This window comes from Thunnus albacares, chromosome 1 (genome assembly GCF_914725855.1).
Source record: "Thunnus albacares chromosome 1, fThuAlb1.1, whole genome shotgun sequence".
Taxonomy (NCBI): domain Eukaryota; kingdom Metazoa; phylum Chordata; class Actinopteri; order Scombriformes; family Scombridae; genus Thunnus; species Thunnus albacares.
The window spans coordinates 17,272,531-17,292,461 of NC_058106.1; positions in this window are offsets into that span (position 1 = coordinate 17,272,531).

The following is a 19,931-nucleotide window of genomic DNA, read 5'->3' on the forward strand; positions in this document are numbered from 1 at the left end:
CCTGTGATAATAGCTTAAATTATTTTCACACTCAGTGAGGACAACACCGACTGTATTTAGTGAGTGGGGGTCAAATTGCTATGGCATCTGTGTGTGTGTTGATAAGGAACGTGTAGCCCATGTAGCCAGGCTGACTGCCTTCCTGTAGCACCGTGAACGTTGTAAAACCCACCAGAGAGGAAAAGGATGCAGAGAAAGTTCCTCCGTCTGAGTGTTCTCATTCCTCTGTGTGTGTGTTTGCTTATACGCAGAGCAGAAAGACATTTTAGGGATTTTCTCAACAAATGGAAACTAATAGGGGGAAATCAGAGTGTTGATACAGTGACGGTGAGACTGTGTGTAGTTCAGTTGTCAACTCATCACTAAGAGCTACATACAGGCTCATCACAGATTCAGATCCACTGTCGCCATTATTCCATCGGTGAATGCTTGATTTTAAAAGAAAATAAAAAACATTGAGGCTGCTTGTTTTTGCAAAATATGAAGGATGCATCAGCTGGTGACTTCTCACAGTGAGCCTGAGATGTACATGTTCATCAGCTGAAGGTTCCTGCTGTTCACACTTTGTTTTTCAAGTAACACTTCAGGGTTTTGCAGGTTTTGCAGCCCTCAGACGTCTTAAACTTACTCGGCACATGGTCAGTGTTTATCATAATAATCTGTCATGTAGTGTTCCTGTGTCGTAGTGTTTTCTACTGTACTGTTTTGGCCCTTTTATAGTTTTTATAGCCTAATTGTACATTTACTTACAGACTGAAATAAATGCAGCATTTTGAATTTCAATTTAACAACAATTAAAAACATCAGTATGCAGCAAGTGCTTTATTTATGGAACCAAACAAACCTGCATTAATACTTTAAACTAAAATTGTCAGCAGAAAAATGCACCACTACCTTGTGGAAGGAGAAAAAAACATTCTCCCTCTTTAGACTTTTTTAAACATAAAACCCACAACACTTTGTGTAAAGCAGAGTGTTTATTTTAGCCAGTGAAGAATGAAAGTTGAATGTTTAGGCCAACTTAGATACTTAAAAGATGTTTACATATTCATACATTTCTATGTCTAAGAATATCTTAACCTTGAGTGAGCTGTATCTGTTAATGTGACTGCATTATAGTCACCCTTTAACTGCAGGAGAAGAATTATAGAAATGTTACTAGTGTGCTTGAAGGCAGATTGCCAGAGTGCCTTTTACAGAGACATGACTTTAAGTTGTTGTCAAACATGTCAACATGTAAAACTGCCAGTTTCTTTTCAGAGTACATACATGTGTGGAAAGAGTTGTTGATTCATTACTCAGGGTATGACTTAGAATAAAATTGCTGAAGTTTTAAAGGGTTAGAGAGACAAGACATTAAACAGCGCAGTGATTCTTAGAGTCACATGTAAAAACCTTTTGTAAAGGGATGTGACCACACCGTCCACTCCCCGTCTTTCCTCTTAGTCCACTCGCAGCAGAGCCTCAGAAGAAACAACAGCCAGTGTGTGTGTGTGTAGTTTTTGGGTTTGTAATTGTGGTTAGTAGATTGGCTGTGTGTGTGTGTGTGTGTGTGTGTGTGTGAGGAGGGGGATAAGGGTGGGGCATGCAACACACATCCATAACTTGAGTCCACTTGTCCCTTCCAGATAATAACAATAACAGGAGGAGGGATGTTTTCTGTGGTGAAGAGGAAGCGAGGGATGGAAGGTTAAAAAGAGAGGAAGAGGGGGAAAAAGAAAATGGAAGATGGAAGTGGAGGAGTGTAAAGGAGAGATTAGAAATAAACATTAAAAAGGTGGGTGAAGGGGAGGGAGGGAGGAGCGGGTGATGGAGGACTAAGAATAGAAAAACAGGATGAGAGGGAAGAAAGCATAGAAAAGAGGAGGGGAAGTTAGGAGAGGAGAAGATGGAGGAGTTAAGAACCCAAGCGTTTTGAGTCGGGAGTCTTGCCTCAACCACAGGAAACACTGCTGGCTGCCTAACAGATCAGTTTCCTGCATGTGTGTGTGTGTGTGTGTGGTGGAGGTCTGGGCGTGGTCCCTCCAGCAGCAGGGAGACAAACAGACAGTCAAACCCCCTTTCGAGGCCTCCTCCCTGGGATTGGCTCAGGCGTCTTTCCTCTCCGGTGGCGGTCGTTCAACAGGCTGGCTACTGTTATTTGTCTCACGTTCTGTCTTATCTAAACTTTCTGAGGCTTTTCTCACACCATGGTCGGTAAACCAGGCACCCATAAACATGTTGGACCAACAGGATTTGATTTAAATTCTTGTGGTGGCCACAATAGGCGGCACCAAAACAGATCCCATTCTAGACCACAAAACCACATCAACAAACGTTATCCCAAACAAATATCCTCTTCAAGGCAAACAGGTGTCACATGGGAGCAGCGCTGTGTTGTACTGGAGGAAGGCGTGCTCATTTCTGTCAGATGTGTTGCTTTTTCTGTAGGAATTTGTCCTCTAGATTATTTTTGCAATCAGTGTTTATTCGTCTCAAGCAGCCAAAATACACAGATGTTAGCTGTAACTGTTACATTAGCACTGACTGTGTGTGTTTGGTCACAATTCAGACTCTTAAAATAATATCAAAACCTTCCAGTTGGACCCTGTTTTCTTCTTACTTTGTACGTTCATGAAGAGCAGTCAAAGTTAACAGAGTTAGTGGAGATGCGTCTTCACCTTAATATAAAGGTCAAATACTAAAATTCACCTCTATTCATTTTAACACAACATTAAACTTGCATTATATGATTGTTTTCACCACTCTTGGGCAGCAGAAACAAGGTGTGCTTATTATACTGATAGATTTAGTTTATTTGTCCAACTTAAGTTTTTTTTTTTTACACTTCCACCAGACACAGATCAAGATTATCATTCATTCAGAGTTGTGTCTCTGGCTACCTGCTGAATATAAGTCCAATAGTCTCTCTCCTTTTAGCTCTGTTTTTGGTCTCCACCCACTCCTGAGGGAAATATGTGAGTGAACCAAAACAATAAACTTGTGGGCCATAAATCCAAAACAATGAGCTGAAAATGATGAAATGCTCCGTAGAGCTGAGGGGAAATACAGATGTATTCATCACTACTAAGTGGCACCTGTCACATACACATCGCCATTTGATCTATTGTTGATATAAAAATGTTGATTATAGTAACTTTAAGGCTGTTTATTATAAACAAAAATGCATCAGCTCCTGTCAGGTGTATGTATGTATTATCTAGTACTACACCAGAGATTAGAATAAGTTTAGTCATAAATTTAGTTTAATCCTTCTCACATCCTGTAAGTGTCAACTACAGCACTGGAAAAAATCTTAAGTTAATATTTCACTGTGAAAAAGCATCACACAGCGCTTTAGAGTCTTACGTGTAGACCTCTTACCTCTCATCACATTGACTGATATGATATGTTTGCTCATGATATGTATACTCTCTTTAAAAGCAGGGTTGTCAGAGTGAGTGACGTGAGAAGGATGAGGTGGATGACCCTCCCTTGTTTGTTCAAATACTGTTTAACATCCAATTACAGTATTTTCAGAGCAAATGTGAGACACCAATTTGTCTCAACCACAACACCACTTGTTAACACATGAGCAAACCAGCTGTTATAAAGGGTAATTCTTATTATTAGATGGTGAATAACACATGCTTTAGTAAGTTAACAAGTACTTCCAGACAAAGTGATGTTATGTACAAACCTCCAAATTGGTGTTTTGATGTCCTCACTGTTACTTACAGAGTCAGCGACACGATCACAAGGGAAGAAATGGTTAAAATATATCACCAATAAAATGCCTCTTCAGTATGCCAAACTGTAGTTGCATTCAGATACACATCCGAAGAATGAATGGCCGTTTGTTTTCTTGTCGGTGTGTGTGTGTGTGTGTGTGTGTGTACACAAAGAAATAATCTTGGCGACAGAAACGGCTCTGTTATTCTGTTGTTGTTGTAGTCGATTTTACAGAAGCACGCACCAAAGTGTCACAAGAGTCCAAAAATACACAGAGAGCCATAGTGACCAAATATAACTCTTCTGTATTTACAGCACAGTCTATAAATATGAACTGCTTTCTTTAGCTGAGGCCAATACACAGAGGGAACAACTCCCAGACTGTGTGTGTGTGTGTATGTGTGTGTGTGTGACCAACCAATACTAGCACTCCAGGCTCCAGTCTAATGGCATGTAGTTAGTGGAGTTGGATGGAGAGAGAGGACGTGATTATAAAAGGAAGACTGTAACAGAAAAGGAGAAAACTGAACAAACACACACTGACAATAGAGAGCAGATGAGAGAAACTGGACTGAATAACTTCATCAGCTTCCGTTACTGAAAATGTGTTGGGGATTAATCTTATCTTCTCTCTGTTTCTCCCTGCTACCTTCTTTCTTTATTCTACTTCTTGCCCAGAGAAGCTCCAAACTGAACCACCAAGCGAGTACGAGGCTGACCATGAAGGCTAACCTTTCACACTGCCACTTTTTTCTAGGTTCCTAGAGTTTGTAATCACAGCTGATGGTACTTTATCAGACAAGAATGAAAACAATTACTAAAATTATGTATTGTTTTTTGTTTTGATGCCATTCTACACACGCACCATCTTGACAGGGTCTATCAATACTCACCATGTATGTTGTATCCTATCCTTACTGGCTGTGAAGAAAAACCTTTCAACTCCATTTAAATCTGATATTTTCATGTATGTTTGTTCATCCCAGCAACAAACCTGCATGATCTCTCCTCCTTTGGCGAAGCAAGGAAACACAGTCTTTGGAAATGGAAAGAGATACTTTGGACAATACTAACATGATTTGGCTAACTATAGGTAAAGTAGGAATAATTGCTGTAACCTTTCAGCATACATGGTATGTTGAGTATTGTATTAAAGGAATACTTACTCTAATTCGTTTTCTACACCTACCAGCACATCTACAGCTTACTAGTTAACACATTTATACATAAACAAATATGTGAAAACAACAGTTTGTGGTTTTAGAGGGAGTTTGGTGCCATAAATATTTCCTGGTGATCAACATCTTTGTCTTTTTTATCACAGTGTGGTTACCAGGCAACCAACGGAGATTCTGCACAAGACTACCGGGTGGATAGATGACCTGACCGAACAGTTTGTTTCAAAATAAACTAAAAAAAAAAAACAAACATATCTTTTGATACCTGCAGGAGGACTCTGCTCTGATCACTGTGTTGCTTTAGCAGAAAGCACAGTAGATAACTATCAACGGTGCCATGTGTTCAAAGCTCAATATTTTCCATATTTTATGTTTCTGTTAATTGTACTCATGAGCTCTTGTAAATGCTTTGTGGGATTGATCGATCAGGTTGAAGAGCAGTTTTGTCTCTTGTAACCACAAGCAGCCTTCAGGAGCTTCTCTTCTGTTCGACAGCTGAGTTTAACTTAAGATAATGAATCCCTGGATGCTGATTCAGGATTCATACCCAAACCTGAATCTAAGCAAAAGACAAAGGTCAACATCAGCACTGAGTTTGGCTCCAGTGGTGTCCTGTCCCTCCCTCTTCCTCTCCTCCAATCAGCTTCCTCCCTCTCTTTTCTCATCCTCCTTTATCTCTTTTCACCTCCGTACATCCCTCCCTCGCTCTTTTGCTTTTCGCCTATCTCTGTCTCTCTCCTGCACAGCCCCCTCCTCCCTCTGCTCTCTCCTCTGTCTGTCCTTGAATGAATGCTCTCTGACTAGTGGAACATATGCCGCTGGTTGTTCAATACCCTCCCTCTGAGCGGAGGCGCATCCATGCGTGTGTGTGTGTGTGTGTGTGTGTATGTGTGTGTGTGTGTGTGTTCATTGAAACATATGCCTCCTGTTGCACATCGGCCATCTGTTCCTTGAATGGACTGATGGAGTGCTGCTGTAACCATGGCAATAGGCCATTCAGTCAAATAGCCCGTCAAACAACCCCTGGCTCTGTGTGTGCGTGTGTGTGTGTGTTTATGTTTAGGAATTGACGGGCAGAGTGGAGGAATTCCCACATGTTGATGAAATGAGGTTGACCTTCCAGGACGACCTGCTCCTCCGTTATCCAATCTCTTACCCAATTCTCCTTTGGTCCCCAAATTCACACAGATTTTTTTTATACTGTAGCTGACTGAGGACATTGTCTCCAAGAGACCTGCTGACCCAGTCAGACCATTTACAAACCAGGAAGAAAACATTGTGGAATTTAGTCAATGGGCAAAGTTGGATAAATGTATGCAGGTTTTAAATTTTGAATAAAGATAAGTGAGAAGAAAAGAGCCATGATTTAACCAGTTGTAGTTTTGAGAATTTGTGCTGCTCTGCTTTTTTCAAATGAGCTTTAATATAAACTCTATAACGATATAGCTTTATGTTATTGTTTGTGTGAAAATGTGTTGCCTGTTGCAAGTGTGTGTTCTTTGAAATGTGCCTCCTGTAGCTCTTATCTCTTTTTTTGTTTGTTTGTTATTTTTATATTGAGGAATAAATATTTCTGATAAGTATCAGTCTGAAACAAGCTTGAGAAATTTATGTGGTGACCAAAAATGTTGAGTCACAACTGACTTGAAAAATGTTTTTTTTTTTTTTTTTTAAATTTGATTCTTTTAAGTACTTGAAAGGAGTTTAGGAGAGTTTAGAGGATGTTGGAACACACACACACACACACACACACACACACACACACACACACACACACACACACACACACACACACACACACACACACACACACACATTTAAACAGCAGCAGGGCAACAGTGAAAATGAATATTGAGTTTAAGTGTCTCTAACCACTGGTCTATTCATCTGAACCCTCAGTCAGACCATTCAGCAGCCCCACCCTCATACACACATACACACACACACAGGCCCCACCCACCCACTATACACACCCTGCTCCACCCAGTGCAGTGGTCTGCTGGCCATATGTCAGCCCATCTCCTCTGAGACACCTCTCCTGAGACCCCCACTTCTTTTGTATATGTGTGTGTGTGTGTGTGTGTGTGTGTGTGTGTGTGTGTGTGTGTCCCATTTCTCCCCACTGTAGTCTGTAAAAGTAAAAGAAAGTGTTTCAGTCCAGCTCACCACATAACATCTGTGCAGATTCCATATTTTGGGGAAGACAAAGACTGTTTTCTGCTTCAACTTTCAACAGTAAAACCAGTAGATGTGTTTTAATTTGAACCTGCTGAAACCAGCGGTGGACCCCTGTGGCTTGTTTGCCTGCAGAGCATCGATGACCGTGACAGTGATTTCCTGAGACATGATGGTAAACTCAGAATTTGTATTTCAGCGAGTTGTCATAGTGGCGTCTGTGTGTGTCTGTGTGTATCTGACTGTAGGCACATTAATGTGGACACAATAACTCAAAAACAACATAGTATAGAAATGGCCTTCTCACCACAAAGCAGTATCCCAAACAACGTATTCTCAACTATGGGGACAATTCTTTCTGGTGGTGGCGCTGCAGCAACTATCTAAAGGTCTAAACTCTTAAAGTTAACTCAAAAACATGACATAAGTAATACGGTTTTAACCAAAATGATAAGTCCAGCTCTCCAGAGGAAACAATCAAGTCAATGAGTGACTTTGGACAAGTAGTTGTTCCTTGTAATTAGTAAATATATGAAAATGTGTGTCTGTAAACACTATTGTAGACATTTTTCTTCACATTTAAAGGATAGGTTCACATTTTTCCAACTCTTTCTTAAGACAGTAGTCAGGTGAACAAATGAACAGTGAAAGAGGTTTTACTCGCTGTAATTGTTTCTCCTGTTCATTAGAAGATCCTGATGGGGGACAAAATCCACAGTATTTGTTTTAAGCAAAAACCTATTAAAAAGTTTATCTGAAGCTAATATGAAGCTTCAGCATTCAGTTAGTCAAGTTAAAGGGATATCTTCCACATTTACAGTCTTTTTAGCATCACATTTCCTCTTTGTGTTTCCTCAGACAGTGTTTCCCTGTTGAGCTGCGGTGGAAGTATAGTAACAAAAAGAGGAACTTTGGCACTAAAGACTGAAACGTTGAGTGATTTCTACTTGATTTGACTACTTTGGACAGCTGAAACCCCATATTAGCTTCAGATAAACTTTTAAATACATGATTTGCACAGATGGAGACTTGTGGATTTTGGCCCCCATCACTTACATTGAAAGTTCATTATGAAGAGATCTGCTAATGACCAGTATGAACAGGAGGAATGATTACAGCAAGAAAAACATGTTTCAGTCTTCATGTGGGCATCTGACTATTGTTTTAGGACAGACTTGAACAATTGTGAATCCGTCCTTTAACGTATCAGGATGATCATGGTGGGACATTATACAGCTCAGGTGCCCCTCATTAGACTCACTTCTCATGCTGCCAGGAGATGTTTTACAAACAAGTATAAAAACTGTGTGTGTAACAACATCTGAAGACATTTCAAGGTAACAGTCAGTGTCTCTGTAGTAAAAAAAAAACAGGGATCCCCCTCTAACACAACAGTATGGGACTAACTGGAGCATCCTTGGTGTTTGGCAGGCTGAGGCTCATTCCATGTTGTGGTGTTTTGTTTTCAAGTCCAAATTATAATCTTGGTTTAATGTCTACCACCTAAATTCTTTCCCATTTTGTTGGTCTCTCACCACTGTCTCCACTATCTAGTAACTCAGACGTGCCTTAAATATACTATTACATTTTCCTACGTTATACGTTTGTTGTTATTAATGTTAATGCTGATTGGTTCTTATTGAGAACAGCCATGCCGTGTGTTGCTGATCCCACAAGACGAAAGACAATTGTTTCCTGATTCCTGAGAATGAATTCTTTAAGAAAGACTGAATTCTCAGTTTCTCCCATCAACAGCAGAGCAAAACAAATAGATGTTTAAATAGATTTTAAAAAGAGCCAAGTCTGATTTTAGGGTCAGAAAACGCTGTAACTATTGGCTTTATAAGTGATTATTAAATCATTTACTTATGATGTGTAGATTGATGTCAAAAACTGTTGATGTTTATGCTCCTCCAGTATGACACTTGCTTTGTCCTTTATCTTACAGAAGACCACACCAGTGGACCCAATCAACCAATTACCTTTGTAAAAAGGGATTCAGCACATCTGAATGAAAAATGATGTATCAATTTATTTATACTTACAACTTATAAACCACTTATAAAGAGTGCTTTATTAGAAAGCAGTATTAAAAAACATATTTTCTCACACAAACTTAGTGGTGTCTATGCAGAAAAGTTTCAATGGTGTGTGAGAAATCCACCTTGGAAACCTTTTCATTTGTACTCCCCAAAGCAATGAAAATGTTATTTCAAGAACTCAACTCTGGATAATCCACAGACCTCACTGTCAACGGCTTTTATAAGGACTATTCATTCAGTAGAGTGTCATTCCTGTCATTTTATCCTTCTATAGTTCAGGATTTGCAGTTTGCTAGTTGGCTGGTGAAATTGCAACAGTGCACTCCTCCTATGACTAACCTGCTAAGAGACAAAATGAGCTGCTGGGCATCTGTTAACCGCCTGTTCCTTGCAGTCTCTGTGAAATATGTGAGCTGGATCCCTACCTGGCTCAAGATTTTCTGCTTGGTAATTTGACCAAACTGACTATTTTAGGATTATGCAACATGTGAGTACACAATTGAAATGATGAAAGTCTTAAATTGTGATTTTGACCCATTTTAAGGCCTTTATCAGTTGACATAGTACTTTAGTAGTGTATACTCCCAAATATTCAATAAATTAGCAGACACACAGTAAACCTGGAGCTTTTGGGACCTGGGAGCAGTCGGCTGCGTTGCCCTGTTGGTAATCCAACCTTCATACATACTGTAGTTGTGCATGAAAACAGAGTTGCTGCACTCATTTCAGGTTTGCTCATTTTCATTTTTCCTCCAAATGAGTTTCTTGCCCCACCAAACTATGCTGTAGTAATGTTGGTGTGTTCCCTGATCTCAGTTACTTTGGTGTTTACTATGTTATAATAACCAAGAGTAATGATGGCCATAAGTACAAAATAAAGCCAAAGTTATAATAAACCGGAATTATCCTCAAGACAAATCAAGAAGAGCACTTACATACACACATACCCACAATGACTGCAGCTTCTCCTGAGCCTCAGCAAAATTAGACTCATTTTCAGATTCTGAAGCTTCTGCTTTTTGGTTTCTTGGCTCCGTCTCGAGCAGTTGTAAAGTTATCTTGGTTGACAGATGCAGAAAAAAATGCAAGCAGACATGATGAACACAATATATGTCTGTGTATGCGGGATGTAATAATGTACAACAACAATTGAATCACAGAAAATATTCAGCAAACACAGCATTACTGACCACAGTATCATCAACTAGTTATGGTTAACCAAGACGTCTTTCTGCATTCTGTTCGTAAGCATGCACACTATAGTTGTGTACCACATCTGCTTGTGTGTGTTGGTGAGTGTTTCAGCTGCGTACTCTTGTAGCCCCAGACCGCTATCCAACTTTCTTGTTTATTTCTTTCTTTGTCTCTTTATGTCTTCCTTTGTTTTGTTTGATCTTTTCTGAGATCAATCTTACCACTTTCTCTTCATCCTCTTTCTACTTTTCTTTTTTTTCTTCTGTCTGTATTAAGCAGAACTCTGTGGGGTTTTGTGGAATTTAGCTGTACAGTCCTATCAACTGTGCAGAGACATCTGTCCTCCCTCCCTACACCTAAAAAGATTAAAGGTTCTGCTCAGAGCAAAGAGGTCTAGATAATTTATTCTCCACTGGGTCAGGATAGGAATGTTTGTCAATGTGTACCTGTCTGTCTGCTAGTATACTGTCACTTGGACAGCCACAAAAACCTATAACGCTCTTAACACGTGTTATAGCGTTCAGAGTCTACACACACACATACACACCACACACATTCTTTCCACACCTTTAATTTCACTTTAGCAATTCTTCTACCTGTGTTTACTTCGGTCTTTTAATGTTCTTTAAACAGTGAGCCACAGTGTGCGTGCAGAACTACGTCGACACACTGACTGCTCCCATCTGCAGCTATTTTGTGTTCGTCCTAATGATGAAAAAAAAATCCATTGTTTTGTCTTACTGTGAGACAGACATCTTCACAGATGTCTGTGGGTTTTTGCTCCCACAAGTGTAATCCACAATATATGTGAGTGTGGTGGGTAGTATCTTTTGGCAATGGTGAAAAAAATGATTAAAATCTGTGACTTAAAATTGGCTGAACTGAGTGCAGAATTCAACATTTTCCTCAGGTGAAAGTAAAGCATTGGGAGTTAGCAAGTGAATGTGTTTAAATATCAAAAGTAGAAGTATTTCTAACGAACATCCTCTTTCAGAGTGTTAAATCATTGGTGCATTAATGCATAATTTGATATATAGATGCTCAAGTTTGTCTATTCACTCTATAAACTGTAGTTTAACAATGCAGCATATTAATGTATTATTTTAATGCAAAACCTAACTCACAACTAGAACTCTTAGATAAATTATGCAGAGTAAAATGTCTCAATATCATTGTGCCTTTACCTCCAAATAGCACTTAAATATAATTAATGTAGCATCCAAGAATTTTCTAAATTCTATCCATCACATTAGTTTCCACAGGTGAGTTACAAAATGGTCTCCATTTGATCTAAACAAATATTTTTTGTCTGTAATGTTCAATAAAAGTAATAAACCTGGGTATTTACTATCAGTCAATACCTAAATAGGCTTGAATCTTTACCAAAGTGCCATAAACCAAGACTTTAAAAAAAATACACAAGACCCCAGATTTGAATTAAGAAGCTGTTTTGCACCGTAAATTAAGCACATTCACAATAAAAAAGAAAACATTCATGTTTTAAGTTGTTTTCTCTTCATTAGTATTTGTAATATTGTTGCTGCACTGCAGTATGGTTTCATTTACTTTTTGTTTTTCTGAACCTTATAAGATCAGAGGAACAACAGCACACATGGATTTTGTTTTGCTGCGGATTCTCCCTTTAACTAGATCATCGGTTGCATGCTCGTGCTGGCCCCCCGCCCCCCTCCTGCTGCTGGAAACTGCTGCTTCTGTTCCACTTCTCAATGGCATTCCTGTGTTAATGCATGAATCATGACACTTCTTTCTTCCTTTCCCCTTGCTCTCATTCATATCTCTTTCTCACTCTCTCCGCCTCGGTAACGGTCTAACCCTCCACAGATGACTTTCTGCTGGGACTTCCTCTGAAGTGCTGATGGGTCACACGCATGACGACCAGGTTAACAAGCAGGCAGGTTTGAGAGGTAGGGATAGAGGGTCATGGTCAAAGGTCGGGATAACAGGGAAATCCCAGAGCTCAGTGTGCGGCCACTGATCCTCCTGTGGGATGATTACTGCAGAAATCTGCTTTGATCTGCATCTCGTCCACTGAACGTCTTCTTCAACAGGTGACAAAGGACCATTGTCTGCATATTCTGCTATTTTGCCACTATGTTATCCTATTTTCTTTCTATTTGGCTATTACCTGTTGGCAATGTTTCATTGAAACTTAGATATACAGTATTTGCAACTACAATATATACAGCACACTTTCATCCAGTTTAAAAACCTCAGTAAAGATATGCTCTGCTTTATATGCAAAGAATGTCTGAATAGAAGACAATTACAAATAATACAGTTCATAACATGTGAACACTGATTTTATGTATTCTGAAGGACATCAAAACAAAAAAGCACTAATTTCCTTATTTCCTTGTCTTATTGTTACAAATGAGATCTGATACAAGCTGAGAAGAAATGACTGAATTTCTATTGATTTGACTGCTTCTCTGACTTCTCTCTTGTGATTCTAAAATAAGGTTTCAAATGTTCCTGTGAGTTAAATGAAAGCTTACAATTGCTTCTAAAATCACTTTGAAATGCATCACTGTCAGAGGAAAAAGAAAATGGAAAAGCAGAAGTTTAACTGACCTGTCTGTCACACAACAGTGGCGTCTTCCTCTGTGTAAATCACAGTCATGGCTGTAAATGCCTGACTGGAAACTCTTTGATCACAGTGAAAAAAATGAGAGAGACACACACAAAGAGGATGCCTACATTTCACTGGTGAGGTGCACCCCAGGTGTTGCCAGGTCGTCTACTTCTAACTGGACACTTTTTTTTTCTTTTTCTTTCATGACAGTGAGTGTCAAAGAGTTTATCACTGACTTAATTCAATAGTTCGCTGAATACTCTGCTGTGGGCAGCACACTTAGGTACACTGTAACTCCAGGTCTGATGAATGGCATCCATGCCAGATGAAGGAACTTCCAAGAGATGGAGGGAGCAGACACTACTTGTACGTTACACAAATTAAAAAACAAACATGGTGATATACTAAATGTTGTATAGCTTTACTGTATATAGGACTCCTTGCAGGTGATGCCCACAATGGGCGGTGAAATCGGGGGGGGGGGGGGGGGGGGTAACAGTCCCGTAAAAGAAGCTGATAGCTCTTCAGCAGGTACATGTCACCTCATCCTGCTCTTTGATAAGCACAGACACTTCCCTTTAGCATGGCACTGACAAACACACACACACACACACACACACACACACACACACACACACACACACACACACAATCTCCCTCTCTTTTGTCCTGCCACAAAGTTTAAGTTTGTAGCTATATCCAAACTAAGCTTGCAAACTTACCATTGCAATCTTTTGGATTTTCATCCATATTAAGCTGGTGTCTCCAAAAATTGAGCAATTCAAAAACACTCTCCAGGTTCCTGTTGCCTCAAACTCTCCCTGTGATCACTCATTTTAAATGTCAGTGTAGTCAAACACACAGTACAGGTGTTGTCACTGATATGTATTTAAGTTTATGTTACCAGAAGGCTTTGCAAGCATTAAATAGTGATTTTATCAGTGTTCTTGGTTCAGCAGCACAGTAATTACTGTTCACCTCAATGTACAGGGATCAATTCATTGTTTTATATTTTTTCACTTGACTGAGGGAGTAAATTGTGAGTTTGGCGATATTGACACACAATGTAAGTGATCATGGAGAGCAAGAGGCGACATATCAGAGGGTATAACTATCTGAGACCCAACAGAGTAACCGATCTTACAGATGTTGGCTGTCATGCACAGTTTTATTTGCGGTTCAAAAGAGAAGGAAGAATAAGAGATTTAGCTGTTTTCTTATTGTTTTGATGCAGATGGCAAAGTTTTCATTGTATATCTATACTCTCTCACACTCTGTGTGATTGTGAGTGTGTGTGCAGGAGAATGAGAGAGGAGAAATTTCTCACTATACAAACACCTGGGAGATGAGAAAGATGCTAAACAAGACACAGCAAGAAAGGAAGAAAGAGCTCTCACAGAAGCCTTAAATAGTACAAATGAGTCCCAGTCTCTATTTAGCATGTAACTGTCAAAAGGAACAGGATGTCTGTGTGTGTGTGTGTGTGTGTGTGTGTGTGTGTGTGTGTGTGTGTGTGTGTGTGTGTATGTGTGTGTGTGTGTGTGAGAGAGAGAGAGAGAGAGAGAGAGAGAGAGAGAGAGGCAGATTGGCATGTTGACAGTATGGAGCCTCATTTCTCTGCTGGGGGGTCGACAGTTTAACTGTCCCTCCTGACCTCCTCTGGTGTGTCCTGATCATTATGAAACATGTCTGATATTTAGCAGTAGTACTAGCAGAGTGAGTGTTTCAATCAGGCTGTTTTGTCACTGGCCCCAACGTCAAGACAGAAATAATGATAAAGGTCGAGTAATGTGAGATTCCCCATAATAAACTGGGGAAAACTCCAGCTCCAGCTTTAGAAAGCCTGTAGAACATAAATTCATAAATAATAATAATAATACATTTAATTAGTACTGCACTTTTCATTCATAGTGAAACTCAAAGTGTTACATAGAACACACAACATAAAGAAAATAATAAGAGTTAAGATGAATAGAAAGGTTTTTAGGCCTTTTTTTAAAAAAGAGTCTGGGGTCTGTGCTGCTCTCAGATGGTTGGTAAGACTGTCCCACCAGTGTGGTGCAGTAGAGGAGAAGACTCAATCCCCCCATGGTAGATAAATGAATCTAAACTGGTGCACACAATGACGTATCCTACTAGCTCAGTGTGTGTGTGTGTGTGTTTGATGAAATAATTGCTGCCATGACAGTGAAAGCGTCATTCCTGTGGTTCTTCATGTTTTAGCCCATTGGCTATGAATCTCATGTAATTTGCATGAGTGCTGAACATTTTCCAAAGCATACCGTAAGTTTCCGACTGACTTCCCACCTTCCAGGCAGCCATCAGTTTCCATTGACTTGGGAAGAAAATCCACTTAAAGGGATTTGAAACTTGCTCAAAATCCATCAAAGGGAGTATTTTGTCTGTTCAAAACAATTCCTGCTCACAACTGTTTCCATGTGGTGACAATGTATTTCAACTTAGCTTGAATTAAACTAAAGTGGACTAAAAGCTAAACTAATCTTCATACATAAACAACCGAAAACTATTGGCTGCTGATCTGAAAATTTATGAAGCACAAGAATTCTTTAATGGGCTGAAACACGTAAAGTCACCACCGTATTCCTTTAATGTGCGCTCCAGATCTCTAGTATGAGAGTGTGTGTTTGTGTGTGTATTAGGAGGTTAGTTACAGGATCATCTCCTACCGTCAATGAGGTGTGAACCCCAGACTTCTCACGTCCCCCCAAACCCCCCTCCCTTTACACTAGGTGTCAAAGCCCCCACTGAGGTGACACTTTTCACTGGTCTGGGAAAGGGCTGCTCTGCAACAACGCACGCACACACACACACACACACACACAGATACCAGAAGATGGCTCGGGTTGGAAAATGTCTCCCCTTCTCACCAGATATTGAGGTCTATAGATTATCAGGTCTAGACAAGAATGATAAAACCACTGAGTTTCCTTGACAACGCAGAATCTTGGCAACTGTGAGACCTGCACTGGGACCAGAACTGTCTTTAAGGTCTTTAAATGATCTCAAATCTGTCCATTAACAGATCTTGGATCTATACTGTTCACTGATCAAAATGATCTGGCTCACAGCCGACTCAGCATCGTCTCAAACACTAACACACACATTTACAGATTTATCTATGACTACCTGACTGGTGTCTGTTTTTAGGCCGTGTATCTTGCTCTGTTCTCCCTCCTCCTTTCCTCTGAAGATAAATATGTCGCTCAGACTGCTGAGGATGTGTGTGTGTGTGTGTGTGTGTGTGTGTGTGTGTGTTTGGCTGAGAGACAATTTGGGATGTTGAGTCATGCAGTATAGGGCAGATAGCACTGCCAACAGTCAAACTCTTTGGTATTAAGAATCAGGATCATAGTAAATTGTTATTATAAATTTGTTATTATAAACTCAAAGGAAACTTTTCTGCACGTCATGAAAACAAAGAATACAAACAACAGGTTACAGAATGTAAATGTGCGGAGGACTGTAGCCAAATGGTTGCAGAAGTGACCTCTTGACCAGAGGGTCAGCGGTTCAGATTCCTGGACTGCCTGGTAAGGAAAGCGACTGGGACACAACAACTTGAGCAGCTTGGGGTACATAATCACTGCAGACAAATATACAGCAAACTGTAACAGTTTACATAACATATGTATATATATATAAAGTACAGCTTGAAAATGCCCACGTACTAATTTTAAAACCCTATGAAATGATATTTTATGTTTACATTTAATTAAGTGATCCTTGGCTCTGATAATCAGCATCCCAGTCTGTGCAGATGATTGCTGCTCCTCGTCTTGGTGTGCTGGTCTGTCTGATTGAGTCCCTGGGGCTCTCTCTAGGCAACAGTTTGCACACATGTTGGCACATGATCAATATGTACATAATAAGTTACATAACAATAGTATAAGGTTATTTCAGAGTCAATGTTCTGCCCTCTTGACTTCAAGCTTTATCCTGATGATTTGTTTCCCCCTCAAACTGGTTTCTATCATTTACATTCACCTAACAAATAAATACCATGAAGCTTTCATGTGTTTATTCTGTCAAATGGTTTTTATGAGCTCTTAACTCACAGGCAGGAAAGTTGCTGTTGCTGCTTGTGCAGGAAGACGAAGGCTCCACTGCTCTCTTGTGGTTCTGGACTCCCCACTGACAGGCAGTCTGCCATCATCACTGCAGGAGTGAGATGCTGGTCTGCTGAAAATGTTCATGCATTAGTGGGTTTAGTTGCCTCATACTGCCAAAACTCTCAAAGAGGGAACGCACACTGAAGACTTTTTACAGACGGAACTGGAAAGATCTTTGTGCAAAGATGGATGTTTTTTTACTATTACTATCCCTCCATTTGTAAATTTTTGCACCAGAGCGTGATGCAAGTTTTCCTGTTCTTCTCTTCAGGTTCAGGTCTTCATCCCAGTTTCTGTAATTTAGTTTCCTCAAACTTTCCACTAAATATGTCATTAAGCTTTGATCATAAGGTTTCTTAAATAACCTTTTCAGGTCCATCACCTAAATTTTAGGCCTCAGAATTGTTGTTGTCACTCTGTCATGTGAATTAAAGTATTGAGTATAGTTGGAGCTTCAGGGAAACTATGCAGAAATTGCGATAATGTATTTTTAATTAATGTATTTTAAAATTAGAAACAAATTAAACAAATATAAACACATCAATCGAGATGTCCCATTACTCTGTATGCACATAAAGCATAAAAAAGGTCAGACAGGATGAACCTTTGTGTGTTTGACTCTGTCAACAACAACAACAACAACAATTCTCCATGTCTATTAGCCAAAATGGAATAACTATCACTTGTTCTTTCTATATAATTTGTGCTGTCCCTTTAAATGAAGGTGTCTTGACTTTCTGGATCCCAGTAATAACAGGTTGCCACCTCTTGAGGACCCTATGGAGGTAGTCTAGTCAGTTAATTGTTGCTGTAACTGGGGGTGCAATCACATGTGACATCCCTATGATAGTATGTCCTCATAATTGGTGTTGTCCATTGTGCTGTCCCTGTAATCTGTACTGTCCCACATGAGGAACCTTCTTGGCGACACTTAGACTGCCTCCAACAGTGACAATGTTTGATCTGTTACAACCTGGCATCATGGCCTTCACATGTAAATGAAATTTAATGCAGTGGTGTAAACATTCATCACACCTGCCTGGAGTCTTGATGTGGTTACCATTTAAAAACTATTTAAATTAGCCTTCATTTAAATTCTGGCCTTTGATAATCATATGTTATCCCAAACTTAAGGGTCCAAACCCTTGTGTAAAAAAAAATCTACATATAAAAAAAGAGTACGGGTTAGTAAAGGAAGCATTTACATGCTTTATTTCATAACTTCCACATAAATCCACATGAAATAAGCATTTACATCAAATCAACTACATTTATAAGAAGGACATTCTTGACAACAGCTTACACATACAGTAGGATAAACTTTAAATGCACAATCTACTCTAATGATTTATTATGATGTTTTGACAAACAATTTCATTTTTCAAGCATATTTCTTTATGTATACAAAACATGTACTTAAAAACTCCTTTACCACCTGATAGCAATTATGTTAATTATGAAGTTTGTACTGTAACCAGCACTTTTGGTGTGTGTTTACCACTACTAAGTTACAGTAGCACAGATTAAAGTATTTTAAACCCTAAAGATACACACAAAAAAGAATAAAACATAATGAGACACACTCAGCCACATGCATCGTTTCTACTCCCTTAACAGTGTTTTCAAAGGAGAAGTCAATTAAAATTATTTTAAGCCCAAAGACAAGGGGTCTACTTTTCAGTCATTACAGTAGTAATGAAAACAACAGCTATAGGTCTAAAGAAAAGAGTAAATACGCCATCTAGTGCATGCAGGCAAGAAGCACAGTACACTGATGAATGAAAGTCAAGTAGAGAGAATTGCAGGATTTGTAAGATTGTTGCTTCTATCTTATGACTGTCCTTATAGATCCTAATGAAACATTTTCAAACAGAGACTTATGGTGACAACAAGTGAAAACTATAGATACTTTTCAAAGTTTTTATTATAGATAGTTTTCCATACAGGATTTAATATTACTATTACTACTGTAGTAATATTACTACTTACTGTTACATATAGGTTATGGAGGGTATGATATGAATATTTAAAATGAGACAGACCAACAATGGTCAAGTGAATAACATCCTTTCAAGCAGTTTGTGTGTTTGATTTGTACCATTGTACATGTTCAGCTGTTCATTTGAGCCTCTGTGGCCATAAGGAATGTTAATTTGTTTGTTTAACTGTGGCATGAGTGTCATGTTTAATTAATGTAATTATTACAGACAACTTTCTGTTTTAATTTATGTGCTGCTACTTTCAACAAGGAAATCCTATATATTGAATTGATATGTTAATATATGGAAATTAAAAAAAAAATAAAATCATATTCTCCTTTCCAAACAAAATTAGATATTTTATTCAACGACAACATAATTTTAAAAAGCTTAAAGTGCCCCTTCACTCGAAAATGTGTTTTTCTGCATGTTTCAGCTTCACTGTGCAGAATGATGTATGTGCAGAGTTTGACACTAGAAGGCTGTTTTCATATTTATCTGCTGAAAGTGGAAATTTTCTCTGTGCTCATTGAAAAATAGGCTCAGCCTATGAGCAGGATTTGTGACATCACAAATAGTTTGGAGCCAATTCTGGTCCAAAATACAACTTACACAGGTGTGATGTGAAAACATGAAGTCTACAGTGCACGTAAATTAAGAATGGACTTTAAAGTGAAGTATGAGACATCTTGTGTCAGGAAAACTTTAGAAATGAGAAATATCTGCATATTTATAGATTCTGGAGTTTTTAACGAGGGAGGAGGAACAGATGCCATTTTGAGGATTTTAACGAGGTAATTATACATTTTTTTGTGGAAAAGCACAAATTATTAATCAAAGTAGAATATTTTATATACATCTAAAAACATGTCTGGAGGGATCTTTAATGACAACACTTTTATTTTGAATCCATTGACATCTAACTTCCT